Raw genomic sequence first — 15,820 nt, forward strand, 5'->3', positions numbered from 1 at the left:
GTTGATCTATCTGTCAGAGGCATGTCCGTAGACATAAAATAATCACAGGATTATTTATGGTGACATCGTGGTGACGTTATCAACCTGTGACTCTGAGGCTGCTCCCTGCCACTAATTTTGGGCGAGAGAGTGACTATTTTCCAAGTAACAAGACAAAAGCCATTATTCGAACGTTCGTTGTTGAATTCTCGCCATGTACGGTGCCAGACTTGCTGAGTTCGTCCATCATTTTCTTTGTGGTCCTTGGTAGCCTTCATGAGTAACAAATGTCCACTCACTTGAATTCAGAAGATTGCTGACAACCCCATTGGAATCTACCGATTGGAAACATAGAAACATAGAAAACCTACAGCACAATACGGCCCACAAAGGTGTGCCGGACATGACTCTACCTTTGAACTACCTAGGTTTTACCTATAGTCCCCTATTTCTCTAAGCTCCATGTAGCCATTCAGGAGTCTTTTACGCCATCCAGGAGTCGTTTCCGCCACCAACATCGCCGTCGGAAGCCCATTCCAATCACTCACCACTCTCAGCGTAAAAAAAAATACCCCTGACATCTCCTCGATACCTACTTCCAAGCACCTCAGAACTATGGCCTCTCGTGCTAGCCAATTCAGCCCTGGGAATAAGCTTCTGGCTATCCGCTTGATCAATGCCTCTCATCATCTTTCCCCGTCTATCCCCGTCTATCATGTCATCCGTCGCTCCAAGTAGAAAAGGCCGAGTTCACTCAACCTATTCTCTTAAGGCATGTTCCCCAATCCAACCTCCATCCGTGTAAATCTCCTTTCCACCTTTTCTATGGCTTCCACATCATTCCAACAGTGAGGCGACCAGAACTAAGCATAGTACTCCAAATGGGGTCTGACCAGGATCCTATATAGTTGCAACATTACCTCTCGGCTCTTAAACTCAATCACGATTGATGAAGGCCAATGCACCCTATGCCTTCCTAACCGCATAGAAAATTACTGCTTCGCCTCAAGCTAACAATTATTAGCCTTCTCCGAACAATTCCATCTGCTCCAGGAAGGAGTCAGGACCAGAATACTAATTCCGTCAAGTTGGATTTGGTTCATCCACTGTCTGGGTAACGCCACACTTAGATTCGAGAAACAACAACTCATATTCCACTTGGGAGAACACGGCTCTCTGGGAAGTTTGTTTTGACATACGCGCAGTCTGACAATAAATTTGCTTTCACCTTCCAGCTTTGTACTTTTCAGGGTATGCAGAAGAGAGGGGGAACATGTAGTAAAAATTCTCCCTGTCCCATTACGGATCACGTGCCTCCAATGAACCAACCGTTGTGTGCGTTTTCTTGGATCTTGATGATAGGACTCGGCTTGCAGCGTTGGTTCTTTATTCTCACTGTGGATATTCCTGTACTGGACAGTTACCCTATAGGTGTGCCCGTGTTACTATGAATATGTATAATGAAAGTCAGAACTTTGGCGTAGAAATCATCCCAACAGATTTGCATAAACAGAACCAATAACCAATCAATTTATCCCCAAAATAGACATTAGTTTACTTCAGGAATGCAGACAGGACAGATCAAGGCAAATACATTTTTCAGCGAACACAACGAACCTTTTAATGATTGCCAATTGTAGGTTTGCTTGCACGACTGCTCATGAGTCATTTCCGGAAACATCATACCATTGAACACTTTTAACCGAACGCTAAGCACTGCCTCAAGATTTTGACAAGCAAATGCATGGGCGAGAGCGCCATTATCTTTAGCTGTTCCCTGAATTTCTTTTGGGTCACACCGTAAATGAAGGTGTTTGTGCAACAGCTAAAAAGCTGAATCACTGTCCCCGCTTGCCGCGCCCACCACAGTCGGATTGAGGTTTCCAGGTCCGTGTAGAGGCACCGCAGGAAAATGAAGACCAGGGTGGTTGTCGCCCAGCACAGGAGGAAACTCGCCGACAGGGTGAAGAGCAGAACGATGGACTGTCTGCGGCTCTTCATTTCTGGATCCTGCTGCTTCTCGCTATTTCTCTGTCCCTGGAGTCCCCTGCGGACTCGGTTGGAGGCCAGGATCTGCCGAACGGTGAGAACATTGAGGAACAAAATGATGAAGAAAGGGAGCAGCGGATTCAACAGACGGTCCACCCAGTAAAACCACTCGAACCCAGGCTCCATGTGAAGACCCCACTTGATACGGCATTTTTTCGAATGGATATCCGCACGTCCCCGATGCAGGAAGTAATAGGGGACGTTCTTTAAACAGAACACGACACATATTGTGCCAATAACCCATCCCGCAATTCTTGGCGTACAGTACTTGCTCTGAATCTTAGACCAGCAAATGGCCACAAAGCGATCGAAAGTGAACGCTACAGTCAGCCACACGGAATAGTCTACTGCCACGTAACACAAGACGTAGTGGACTAGACAGAATGGAACTGATGGCTGAAGCCAGTATGCTCCGTATGCTTCAACTATCTGGTAGAACGCGACTTCGATGATCACCACCATTAGATCGGCCACGGCCATCGCCACCAGATACCGAGTGATACCTTTGGAGAGACCACACTTTCCTCGGCTGAGTATCACGATCGCCACCAGGTTAACTAGAGACAAGAAAAGTATAGTAGAGTTATGACATCTGTATCATACAAGCAAACCGCGTCTTACACTACAGAATATTCAGAATAAAAACCATTACAGATATACTGAGAGTACATGAAGAAAGTCTTTGTCTGAAATTTCATAGCACTATGCTTTGTTCAAAATACTGGTGCAGAATGTTTGCGTGCTGTGGAGAAATGTACCACTCAGTGAACACACTGTTAGGTCGAGCAGCCGTTTTCTGCTGCCGTCGCCCATGAGTTTCAACAGCTGACGTTCACAGAGATGCTCTTCTGGACACCGCCGTTGTACCACTTGCACAGTTAAGCTACTCTCGCCTTCCTGGCAACGTGCACCAATCTGTCTATGCTCCCCGATCTCTTCCGTTAACAATGCGCATTCGCTCAGAGAGATGAGAGATACTGGATTGTTTTCAGTTTAATGCACCTTTCACTGTCAACTGTAAGGTGATGTGCGAGAAATTCACAAAAGAACTGCAGCTTTTGAGCTAAGGAAACCACCTGGTCGGGCATCAGCAATCACTCCAAGTTCAAAGTAACTTAAATCTCATTCCTTCCCCAATCTTATATCTGGTCTGAAGAATAACAGGACACCCCGACCATGTCTGCATGCATTTAAGCATTAACGTGTTGCCACATGATTGGTTGATCATATTGTAGCGATTTGCTACGCACAGAGCGAGAGACAACGACACGCAGTCGGTAAGTCGTTTCGAGACTAGGTTATTCAAACTTCGCGGCGCTGGTATTTTATCCCTAGCGCCCGCCCTCTCCGGGCGGAAATGACGTTAGAGGCGCATTACCAAAGTCTCTCCCCGCGCGCTGGCTATTTGTGAGCCGGTTCGCTTGCACAAAAAGTGGGTCGCCACATAACCCCCCCCCCACCCCCCCCAGAACCGGTGATACACTCTTCAATGTCCACAGTCCGGATCAGCCTCTGTCTGGGAGGTCTGCCTCTGCGCCGCGGTGCCTGAACCTCGACCGGCTGCGCCAAGTCCGCATGGGCTAGTTTGAGTCGGTCCACCGTGAAGACCTCCTCTTTCCCCTCAATGTCCAGAACGTACGTGGACCCGTTGTTGTTGATCACCTTGAACGGCCCCTCGTACGGCCGCTGGAGCGGTGCCAGGTGTCCGCCTCTTCGAACAAACACAAACTTACAGTTCTCCAGGTCTTTGGGTACATGGGTCGGAGTCCGTCCGTGCTGTCAAGTCGATACAGGGGCCAGGTTGCCAAGCCTCTCGTGCAGTCTGATCAGGACTGCTGCTGGTACTTCCTCTTGCCCCCTTGGGGCTGGTATGAACTCTCCTGGGACGGCCAGGGGCGCGTACACCAACTCGGTCGACGAGGCGTGCAGATCCTCTTTGGGCGCTGTGCGAATTCCAAGCAGGACCCAGGGAACACAGATGCCTTGTGCAGGAAGGGACAGAGTCGACTGTACTTCCTTAGAAGGTTGGCGTCATTCAATGTCTGTAGTGAGATGCTGAAGATGTTCTATAGGTCAGTTGTGGAGAGCGCCCTCTTCTTTGTGGTGGCGTGTTGGGGAGGAAGCATTAAGAAGAGGGACGCCTCACGTCTTAATAAGCTGGTAAGGAAGGCGGGCTCTGTCGTGGGCAAAGTACTGGAGAGTTTAACATCGGTAGTTGAGCGAAGGGCGCTGAGTAGGCTACGGTCAATTATGGAAAACTCTGAACATCCTCTACATAGCACCATCCAGAGACAGAGGAGCAGTTTCAGCGACAGGTTACTATCGATGCAATGCTCCTCAGACAGGATGAAGAGGTCAATACTCCCCAATGCCATTAGGCTTTACAATTCAACCGCCAGGACTTAAGAACTTTTTAAAAGCTATTATTAATGCTTTTTGAGATAGTGATTTAGATGCATATCATATTTTTCACTGAGTTAAGTATTGTATGTTATTAGTTTTGCTACAACAAGTGTATGGGACATTGGAAAAATGTTGAATTTCCCCATGGGGATGAATAAAGTATCTATCTATCTATCTATCTATCTATCTATCTATCTATCTATCTATCTATCTATCTATCTATCTATCTATCTATCTATCAGTTAGATCCTTTCAGTCGGGTCGTGAGAGCCGACTTCAAGTGACGGTGGAAGCGTTCCACTAGTCCGTTCGACTGTGGGTGATAGGCAGTTGTGTGGTGTACCCGCGTACCCAACAGGCTGGCCACAGTCGACCACAGGCTGGAGGTGGACGGCGGGCCTCTGTCGGAGGTAATGTGGGCCGGTACCCCGAAGCGTGCTACCCAGGTTGCAATCACTCCACGGGCGCATGAATCGGCAGATGTGTCGGTGAGCGGGACCGCCTCTGGCCACCTCGTGAACCTCTGGCCACAATATACTTGTTTTAAGGAGCAGGCGTCCTGGTGCTCCTCATAACGTGGCCGCAGGAAATATAACGGAAAAAAAATGTCTGGCATTTGTCGATAATCGCCAGTGCAGTGCACTATACAGTATGCAGCTAAAACAATTTGAACGGAAGTTAAAATAGACGGCTTAGTTGAATACAATTAATGAGGCAGCAATAGGAAAACGTTACCGAATGTATTTTCATCCGCTCACAAAATCCTTTCACAGCCGTTTCCGCGTGGAACTGATCAAAGCTATCTCAGACGCTGAGAGCCGCTGCAATGAGCACAATTAGATTCCCATTGTGGCGACTGAGTGATTTACCACGGAGAAGAGCACTGCAGAGGAACAGGTCCTTCGGTTCACGGTCCTAAGTGCGGACTAAGTGCGTTGGTGATCAAATGGACAACTGAACTCTTTATATGTGCCTACACCATGTCCTTGCCCCTCCATTTTCTACACAATTAAAAACAGAACGTAACATGGAATGCAAAACAATTGCGCATCTGTGGAGATCATGGGAGCGTTCGTAAATGCAGATTCCTCCGCGATTCCAAACTGGAAGACAATACAAACCGGGATCCATTCTATAGATGCTGGAAATCCGGGATAATACAGCCAAAATGATGGAGAACCTCAGCATGCCAGGCAGCACGGATAGACAGGAATAAACAGTTGACGGTTTTGGACGAGGAAACCCATCATCTTTACATTTCGGCCTGATGCATGACACCATAAGCACCAACAGTGTTAAGCCTGAACAGCTTATTCCGTTTAGGGACAGCTCGGGATTGAAAATAATAATAAAAAAAACCATAACAATCAGTGACATTGGTGTATAGACTAAGCATTGCACAGAACAGAATCCGTTTTCGATTTGATATAGAAATGAATGTTGTTGAGGGTCTCAACTCGGATTTCCGAGCAAGCGGGCCAACATAAACCCCTCGGTTAATGGTCGGGGTCTGTGGGATTAAAAGGGTTTGGATCCCCTGGTATAAACCTAAGATCGCCATCTGTGAGGGAGACTATAACGTAATCAGTTCAAACATTACCAAACAATAATAACAGAACGCACTGTACCCAGTTACTCTGTGAAATTCGACAGCGTAGAAGCAGTAAGGAAAGAGTTAAATTAATCAGCAGGATTTGCAGCCACTGCATACACAAAATACTGGCAATTGGAGTGACTGGTACAAAACACTTAAACAGGTCGGCGAGGCAGCATCTCTGAAAGCGGAGAAAGATTTATCGTTTCCGGCCCAGACTTTTCATCACTGGTTCTCAGGTCGCACTCGCTTCTTATGTTTTCTCCCGTCGCCTATTCTGGCTCTAAGGAAATGTCTCGGTCAGAAACATCGACTCTTTATTTCACTCCATATTTCGGGGCTTCCGAACCTGTGGTCTACCGACTTCTCGGCTAACGGTACGGTTCCATGGCATCAACAGTTTGGGAAGCCCCGTCACTGTTGCTGCCTGACCTGCGTAGTTCCTCGGTCACTTTGTGTTATGACTATAGTCGAAAGGAACCTGAATGTCCATGGTCAACGTCGAGCAGATCGCGATGATCTAAGCCTGAAAACATGCTGGTATACACAATGTAACTGCATTCTGCACACACTATCCTTCGCCGTCTAGCGGACAGCTGAATATTATTAATTTAATATATTACAACATCTCGAAGTCAACAGAAGGTTTACACCTGTGACCAGGAGATACATCCATTAACGGATCTGATGGAAGAGCAAATGATGAGGGAGATTCCTAAATAACATATCACAATCTGATCGCCAGTAACATTTTGATATCGCCGCGCATGGAATGCTTACCAGGGACGCCGATGGCCACAATAAGAGGGTAGCTTATACCCTTTGCAGTCTCCATAAGGTATTTCTCTTCTACTCTTGCAATGCTCTCTTCTATCCAGAGCTGCAGGAGATGTCCGGCTTATAACTCCGCGAAGTATTCACAACAAATCTTTCCCATTAAAATAAGCCCTCACGAGAAATGAAGCACGAAGAAACACAATGAAATCTCTCTGATGAACACCACCGAAATAATGAACCCTTTAATTGCAAGAGCTCGTGCCCTTTATATTTCTGCTTCTCAAGTAGACAATTTGATTAAAAGGTCCAACTTTTATAGCACATTCGAATAGCCGATGATGAAACTAACTTGCATAACGTCTGCAGTTAATTGCCATTACTTCACTCTTAATTCAGCCTTCTTTGCCTTCGAGACCTGGATCCCCAGTGGAGAAGTAACATTCTCCAGGCCAGAAACCCAGCAGCAATAGTGATGATGTCGTTTCTGATCCTTTGCTTCGGATTTTAGGTCTCCATTCAAGTGGAAGTGTTGAGAAGTCTATTCTTTCATCATGTCAAAGTAACTGTTTCAACAGCTCTGTTTCAATTCTGCCATTGTTACTGCCTTCGATCCAGCTCTGCGTATCTCAATTTGACAAAGATGTTGCAATTGTTTTGATTTTCATTGAAAGCCACATTAAAGTGGTCCTCCGCTTTGCCTTTCTGACGTCACCGCTCCTTGTGAAATACGTGGGGTGCTGATGTCTCCACCACACCGGGCCACCGGGGTCATAGGACCATCGGGCCATTGAATACTATATAGCCCTGAGACAGTCCCTGGACCCATCCAGTCTGTCCCAAACTATCATACTGCCTCGTCCCGTCGACTTGCATCCGGACAATGGCCGGCAATCCTTCCCATCAAATGTAAGTTTCTCATTCATTTTGAAATCGAACCTGACTCGAACATTTCTGCTCTCGGCTGGTTCAACAATATTCTTCCACCCTCTGTGCGAACATTGTCCTAATGTTCCCTTTGAAATAAACCAACCTGCACCCTAAACAGAGTACCTCTGTTTCTAGTCTCACCCAACATCAGCAGAAAATAATCCCCTGCATTTACCCCATCTGTGCGCCTCATAATTTTATATCCCTCCGTCAAATCTCGAATCTTTGGGAATAAATTCCAAACCAATCCAAGTATTCCCTATGAATCAAGTCATTAGCTTTCGGAAATATACTTGGACTCTGCACTCTGTCAATCTGATTACAATCCTTCCTCGGTGAGCAGAAATGCACCAATTCCTAAATTTGTTCCTTAATACTGTTCAACATCGTGGCAGAGAGGGGATGACTGTTTCAGGTGCGACGTCTATGAAATGATGGATCCTTATGTCATTTTTGCGGTGTTCGGGGTTCTTGTCAAACAGAGGATTCATCTCGTGAGGATTGGAGTTTTAAAGCAAAGAAGAAATGCTCGGGATTTATAAGGCTTCGTGCAGTCTGGGAGACTAGAACGCGAGGTCATAAGCTCAGAATTATAGACCGCCACTTTAAAACAGAGTGAAGAAGAATATCTTTTGCCAGAGAGTCTTAAATCTTGGATAATAATTGCCACAAAAAGTCGTGGAGGAAAATTCTTTGCTAACATACAATCCAGAAATTGATGTGTTCTTGATCTGTAAGAATGACTGCATTTATGAATTAAACTCAGAAGAATGGGCCTCAGAGGCTCAGTAAATCGCTCTCGACGGAGCAAACTCAGCGGTCCGTATGGACTAATTCTGCACCTTCGGCTTATGCTCTTATGGGGTAAGAGAGAACCGGAGTTTGTCACAAGACGGAAGCAAGTTGGATGTTGGGATGGGAAAGGTTGGAAAAATGTAAAACATCAGAATCTCACGCTGTGCAGAGACTGAACGATCTGCACAGGACTGAATATTGGGGTGACCAATCATATCAGCTGAGCCGCGAACAGCAGACAGTACCCCGGTGTTCACTAACTATGATCGCCGAGAGGAAGGACAGGATGTGTGCGGATGTTGCGTCGTCCTGACAAATTATGTCAGCTGTTACTTGCGTCGACGGATATCAGTGTTCACCAACAGTACGCAGTGTGAGGATGATCCACCGACACAGTACTGGTGCATTACTATGACAGGAGATATTTCGTTGATCATCAGAAAAACCTACTAAACAAAAAAAAAAAACACACACGGACGTTAAAGGTAGGAAACAGGACTGGCCAATCTAATTCGTCAACTCTACATATGGAAGTGCCTGCAGTTCCCCAGCAGGGTGCAAGATAGACTTATCGGAACATTTCTACCATCAAGGGATCGAAGCAACAGTTGCACCTATCATCAAAGACCTCCACCATCCGGACCACGTCCCCTTCTCGCTGATGCCATCGTGAAGGTGGTACGGAAGGATTAGCTCACATTCCAACAGGTTCGACTCTCAGGCCCCTGGATAAACGTGGGTAACTTCACTCCACACAAGTCTGAACTAATGCCAGATCCTATGAAATCAGCTTCAAGAAAATCACAACCAGGGTTTCGAGTATCAATCATCCCACTCCTTCTCTGCCTGTCTGTCTCACTCCGCCTCTCGCTCTCTCTCTCACTCTGTTTCTCTAACTCTCCAGCTATCATCTTAATTAACTTTCTATCTGTGTATTTCTCTCTATCTAGCTATCAGTTGATCTATTCTTCAGTATCTCTACCTAGCTGTCCACCTGCCGGATTGTCTATCACTCTGTCTATCTATCTATCTATCTATCTATCTATCTATCTATCTATCTATCTATCTATCTATCTATCTATCTATCTATCTATCTATCTATCTATCTATCTATCTATCTATCTATCGCAGATAATGTATTTTTCCACGACCTCCAGCATTTCATATCGGTGGAGTGTTTGTAAAATTGACCAGTTGCGGTTCAGTACTTTCAGTTGTATAACACCCGGTAGGATCTCAAATGGTTTCGCGGACCTTTAGAGTGGGAAGTGTGCTGCAGGCAGAGGTGTCCGCGTATATCTTGATAAGAATGTGTCTGTTTCCTTTTCTTTCTGAATAAAGGACGATTTGCAGTTCTGAATCAATAGCGAGAGTGTGTCCCTTTCTACGTCACCGAACGGGATCGGTAAACGTCTTGGTTTAAAGTAACATATGTTTGTCAGATGCGTGGCTGCATATGGCGGTGCTTTGTCTGTCTGACTCGCATGTAGATTCCCTGGGTGCTGTTATGTTCCTGGATGCCGACCTTTTTCTCCAGCACATGTAGGCGGACTGTACGCCACCTGAGCCACATGCCGGTGTGCCGCCGGATTATTAAATGGGGCTGTTGGAGGCGAGGTTCTAGGCCGATTTTCACAGTGTTTAAGCTATAGTATATCAGACTATCTGAATAGTTGGGTTCAGGAGCGAATTAAATTAAGCTTCCTATGTGGGAAGAAAGATCAATAAATATATATTAATTGTAATCTCCAGGCAGATCGGTGTCAGACTAAGCATCATAGAATGTAAGACCACAGTCAACCCTTTCACTGCCGCAGTCTTCCTCCGCCGGTGTTATCGTTGTGTTGTGCTTATCAAGTCGAGAACACGAGTAATCGCGTAATCGCTGTGCCAAAAATGTGCAAAGCTATAAATTGTAACGATACAGGAGATCCAAGGCATTGGGCGGCTGCATCTGTTGTGCTGCAAATCCGGTCATGAATTTACACTCACCATTGGCGGTATAGGATTGTGGGTGTTCTTTGCAGATTAAAGCCATTGTCGGGATGTCGCAGTCTTAATTTTGTTTCAAAGGGGCAAAAATGGCACAATTGGAATGCCATCAATCGGTCTGTCCCGTGATTTCACAGAGCAGGAATCATTCTCATCCTGGTAAAACTCCCAATTTCCCATCGTTTTCTGTGGCACCTTCAAGAAATTCGTCACTCTTCTGTGTGCTGCATTTCCACTTCCTCCTCCGCCACACTACTCGTTATTTGTGCACCAGAATATTGGTAGGCGTGATCGCGTCCCATTACGCAATTATGAGATGGATTTGGGGTGCTGAGGTTCATAGTGCTGCGACGCGGAAGAGTTAAGGCGGGAGCACTAAACACGTTGAACTAATATGCGTGTTATCCTCATCTCCATAGATCAATATTGCACTCACTCCGCGCTGGGTTTTATATCGCATTCCACACTCAGAAACTCTAAGCAAAGGTTAAGGTTTTTATCATATAACTCATAGCTAAATTTCGTAAGCTATATTTATGTAGCATCTTTTAAAAATGTGCCGACTGATTGAGTTTTTAATATGTTTTGGAAAGTGAATACTTCTTAAATTATAATCAGACATTTTCAACATCTCCCTTAGAGCAAGCCATTGTTCCCAGATGCTTCAAAACCTCCACAATCATCCCTGTAGCAAAGAAATCAGTTATAGCCTGTCTGAATGATTACCGTCCCGTCGCCCTGACCCCCATTGTGATGAAATGCTTTGAACGGCTTGTCAATCCTCATATCACAGCCAGCCTCCCCTCATCGCTGGATCCTCTACAGTTTGCTTATCGTCCCAACCGCTCTACGGAGCGATGTAATATCCATCACACTGCACCAGTTTCTCTCTCACTTGGACAACAAAGACACTTATGCCAGAATCCTGTACATTGATTTCAGTTCTGTGTTCAATACCATCACCCCGCAGAAACTAGTGGACAAACTGTGGCTGCTTGGCCTTAACACTGCCATGTGTCGCTGGAGTCTGGATTTCATGACAAAGAGACCACAGTCAGTCCGTGTTGGCAGGAACATCTCTGATACCATCACACTGAGCATTGGATCCCCACAAGGCTGTGTGCTCAGCCCATTGCTGTTTACAGTACTAACACATGACTGTGCAGCCAGATTCAAGGGGAACCTGATCATTCAATTTGCTGATGATACCACAGTGGTGGGGCTTATCAGCAAAAATGATGAAACAATGTACCGGGAGGAGGTCAAACACCTAGAGAGCTGGTGCAGTGACAACAATTTGATACTTAATGTCACCAAGACTAAGGAGATGATCGTCGGTCTCAGCCTGGGCCCACACCCCTCAGTATCAGCGGCTCCACAGTGGCGAGAGTGGAAAACATCATGTTCCTTGGGGTGCAGATCTCGGACAATCTCACCTGGTCCAGGAACACCACTGGGTTTGTGAAACGGGCCCAGCAGAGATTGCACTTTCTGAGGAAACTTAAACAGGCAGCACTCCCCACTAACATCTTAACCACATTGTACAGAGGCGTGTTTGAGAGTGTGCTGACTTTTTGCATCACAACCTGGAAGAGATGGCTGAAAACAAATATTTTGTCGTCAGAGCAGATCTGACGTAGCTGTCTCTTTCCAATGCAATTTCAGCAACCTTTGTCCACAGCGGTGTTTTGGGGTTCATAATCTGCCATTAAGCTGTTTCAGAAGTGAAAAATCAATCAGGGCGATAACCGCAAACCCGCAGGACCACAGTTAAAGACCGGAGTCCTTCTTTAGAGCAGATGTGATTCTTACGAGAAGCAAAATCTTTGTCACCGTGAGGTGAAGTAGTAATTTAGGAATGGAATCATGTTAAAAATATGAGTTATTGCAGAGATCAATGCAAGCGCTAGGGGGCTGGGTGAGCACAATGTGTTGATAACGCTCAAGACCAGCTTTATGAGTGTGTCATGATTGAAACATCGCCCGTGATGTGATCACTTCTCTTTGGGAACATAATATTCAGGTTGTTGAATGTGGCGGGAGCAGTCGGGGGGCTCAGCACGAAGTAGTTTCTGAAACTACGCTGGGCAACATTACGGCAATGTAATCAGCTCGCCTATCACGGCGGTGTTGGCTGCAGTTCAATGTTAGACGTGGATATGGAGGAGCAGAAATTGTCCATTCTGTACTCCGAACCTGATCCACCTTTCCATAAAGCAGATTTTGCCCCTCAGCCCCATTCCTCTGCCTTGTCACTCGTAATCATTGACAGCCTTACTAATCAAGACCCTATGCAACTTCGCTTTACCTGTAACCAAGGCCCTGTCGTTGACATTTGGAATAAAACCTCCTCAAAAATTTCACCGGCTGAGGTCAGAAATCTCGGTATTCATTTCTCACCTGTTCACTCCCTGTCCTTGGAAATTTGAAAGTGCGACGTCTGCAGATGTCACAGCTTCTCAGCTGGGAACGATGGTTCCAGAGTGCAAGCAGTGAAAATGTTGTAATCCATTCATATTATTTGCGATTAACTAACCTGCAGGACGCTGCTTCCATCTGCAGACACGATAACTAGACTGAATACTTTGTGCAGAACAGTTTCACTTGGAGGCTTTCTTGGAATACTGTTAATAACACAACAGTATTATTAAATAGAAAGAAAAATATTATTAGAGAGAAAGAAAAAAAAATTCCTCGACCTGATGTATGTGTTGTTGAGCGATGCTGCTCGTTTGCTTGATATTGCGGTACTCATGGCGCGTAAAACAGATGTTCCAATTATTTCAAATGTTTAGAGCTTTTTAGATTTTTATTTAAAAAGCGATAACTAGTTGATAGATTGGTGTCGCAGATACTAAACTAAAACAACAACAAAACTATATTATACAGATATTGGAATTTCCCTTTCACGCCGATGAGAAAGGTAAATATTGTGTTACGTACCCCGTAACTGGGTCACTTACCAGCAAAGATAGAGAGGTCCGTTGAAGTCTGATGGGACTATTTTTAACAGTATTTATTGATAAAAATACACAAAAATGATATCAATGCAAACATACAGATAATATACGTCGTCAATACTAAATCTAAAAGCGCGGGTATAATAATAATCAATACGAAATAGCTCTATCGTTGTCTAGGGGATAATGTATTGTCCGATGGAAATATAAAAGAGTCTCAAGTTCATTCAGGCTGCAGCTTTTGGTTGGAGAGAGAGACGGAGGTTAGAAATTGCCCGTTTTCCTTTTTATGATGTCGATCCTTCGAAATGACGTCGGTGTCCTTTTCCTTTTTAGCTAACCCGTCTTCCGTGGTCAGTCCCACCAATTCCGACGCAAATGGAAAAGGACGCAGGTGGGCTTTCCGCCGGCTGCCCCTATTACGCTGTCACGGGATTTCTAGCATGTCTCCTGGTGCGTCTAAAAGGGGTTGTTCCCCAGACCCTCTTTTATCCTTACACACGGGGTCTCAGATGTCAATCAGGTTGGGGAGGATGCCATCCCCCCAACCAGCCCATGTTGCTCATTCCTTGAGGACGTCGATGAATAGCGCAGTGCTCAATACACAATTCCGTCTCCAAGAGACAATGGCCGTTTCCCGTAGCTTTGTATCGTTGAGGGGCCAGGACTTTCCAAACCCCCTGTGGATTCTGCGTCTCTCTCTCATTTCCTGGGTCTCCTGACCTGACTTAGTAGCGATCTTGCGATTCTCAAAAAGGAGGGGGCACAGGCGTAACAATTGTAACATTGAACGTCAGGGCAAACTCACCTCAGTTTGCAACTGTAATCGTTAACCTGATCCTCATCTCCTGAGTGTTATATTAATCGGCCTGTTATGCAATGTCTTTTAATTTCAATAATTGCTCAGAACCGGATACTGAGTGAGCGTGAAGATGCTGTTTGCATTCTTGGACGGCTCCAGGAGTAGAGATTATAGCCTCAAGATAAAAGGGTCTTCCCGCAAAGCAGAGATGAAGAATAAAGAAGGAGAATGTGTTCGCGAGAAATAATAAATTAGAGATAATGGAATGCTGGAGCAGACTGAATGGGCCGAATAGCCTGACTGTAATATCGGATGATCGTATCTGCCTATGCTGTTGTGTAATGCTACACTTACGCCTTATGCATATGAAGTAAAAGTGCATGGTATTTCGGAACTGAAGCTGTAGATTGCATTTTAATAATAAATGACAGAAGTTCCACAAATAAAAAAACACAAAGTGCTGTCAGAACTCAGCAGGCCAGACAGCATCTATGGGAGGAGGTAGTGACGACGTTTCGGGCCGAAACCCTTCATCACTCGTGTTGCCCTAGAATTTCCACAATATTGTTTGAGACCCGTTATTGCAATCTCTTGGGCTCAACTAGAAATATATAGACAACAGTCAAATATTCCCTGTTTAATTGTGCTAAGCTGAGGAAAGGGGATGGGAAAATCACTGAATAGATATTTGTAAGAAGACTCATCTGGTGTCCCCAGTATCCTTCAATTGAGGGACTTTATCCGATCACGTGTCTGCAATGAACCGACCACATTCATCAGAAAATTGTGTGTGTATGTTTGCATCTTGATGATGGCACTCGGCTTGCATCGTTGGCTCTTTATTCTCACTGTAGATATTCCTGTACTGGTCAGTTCCCCTCTAAGAGTGCTCGTGTCACATTGGATATGTATAATGAAAGTCGGAATTTTGGCGTAGAAGTATCCCAATAGAGTTGCATAAACATAACCAATGACCAATCAAGTTATCCCGAAAATAGACATTAATTTACTTCAGGAATGCAGGACGGGACAGATCTGGACAAATGCATTATTCAGCGAGCACAACAAACATTTTAAAGATTGCCAATTATGAGCTTGTCTGCACGACTGCTGACGAGTCATTTCCGGAAACATCAAACCCAGCCTTCTTGTGAAGATCCCACTTGATAGAGCATTGTTTTGAATAAAGACCTGCACGTTCCCTATGCAGGAAATAATAAAGGACGTTCTTCAAACAGAACGCGACACATATTGTGCCAATAACCCATCCCGCAATTCTTGGATTACAGTACTTTCAATCTTAGACCATCAAATGGCCACAAAGCGATCGAAAGTGAACGCTACAGTAAGCCACACGAAACAAACTACAGCCACACAACACAGGACGTATCGGACTAAACAGAACGGAAGTGATGGCCGAAGCCAGTATACTCGGTAAATTTCTGTTATCTGGTAGAGCGCGACTTCGATGATCACCACCATTAGATCGGCCACGGCCATCGCCACCAGATACCGAGTGATACCTTTGGAGAAACCACACTT

The sequence above is a fragment of the Hemitrygon akajei genome, unplaced genomic scaffold (genome assembly GCF_048418815.1).
Source record: "Hemitrygon akajei unplaced genomic scaffold, sHemAka1.3 Scf000055, whole genome shotgun sequence".
Lineage (NCBI taxonomy): Eukaryota > Metazoa > Chordata > Chondrichthyes > Myliobatiformes > Dasyatidae > Hemitrygon > Hemitrygon akajei.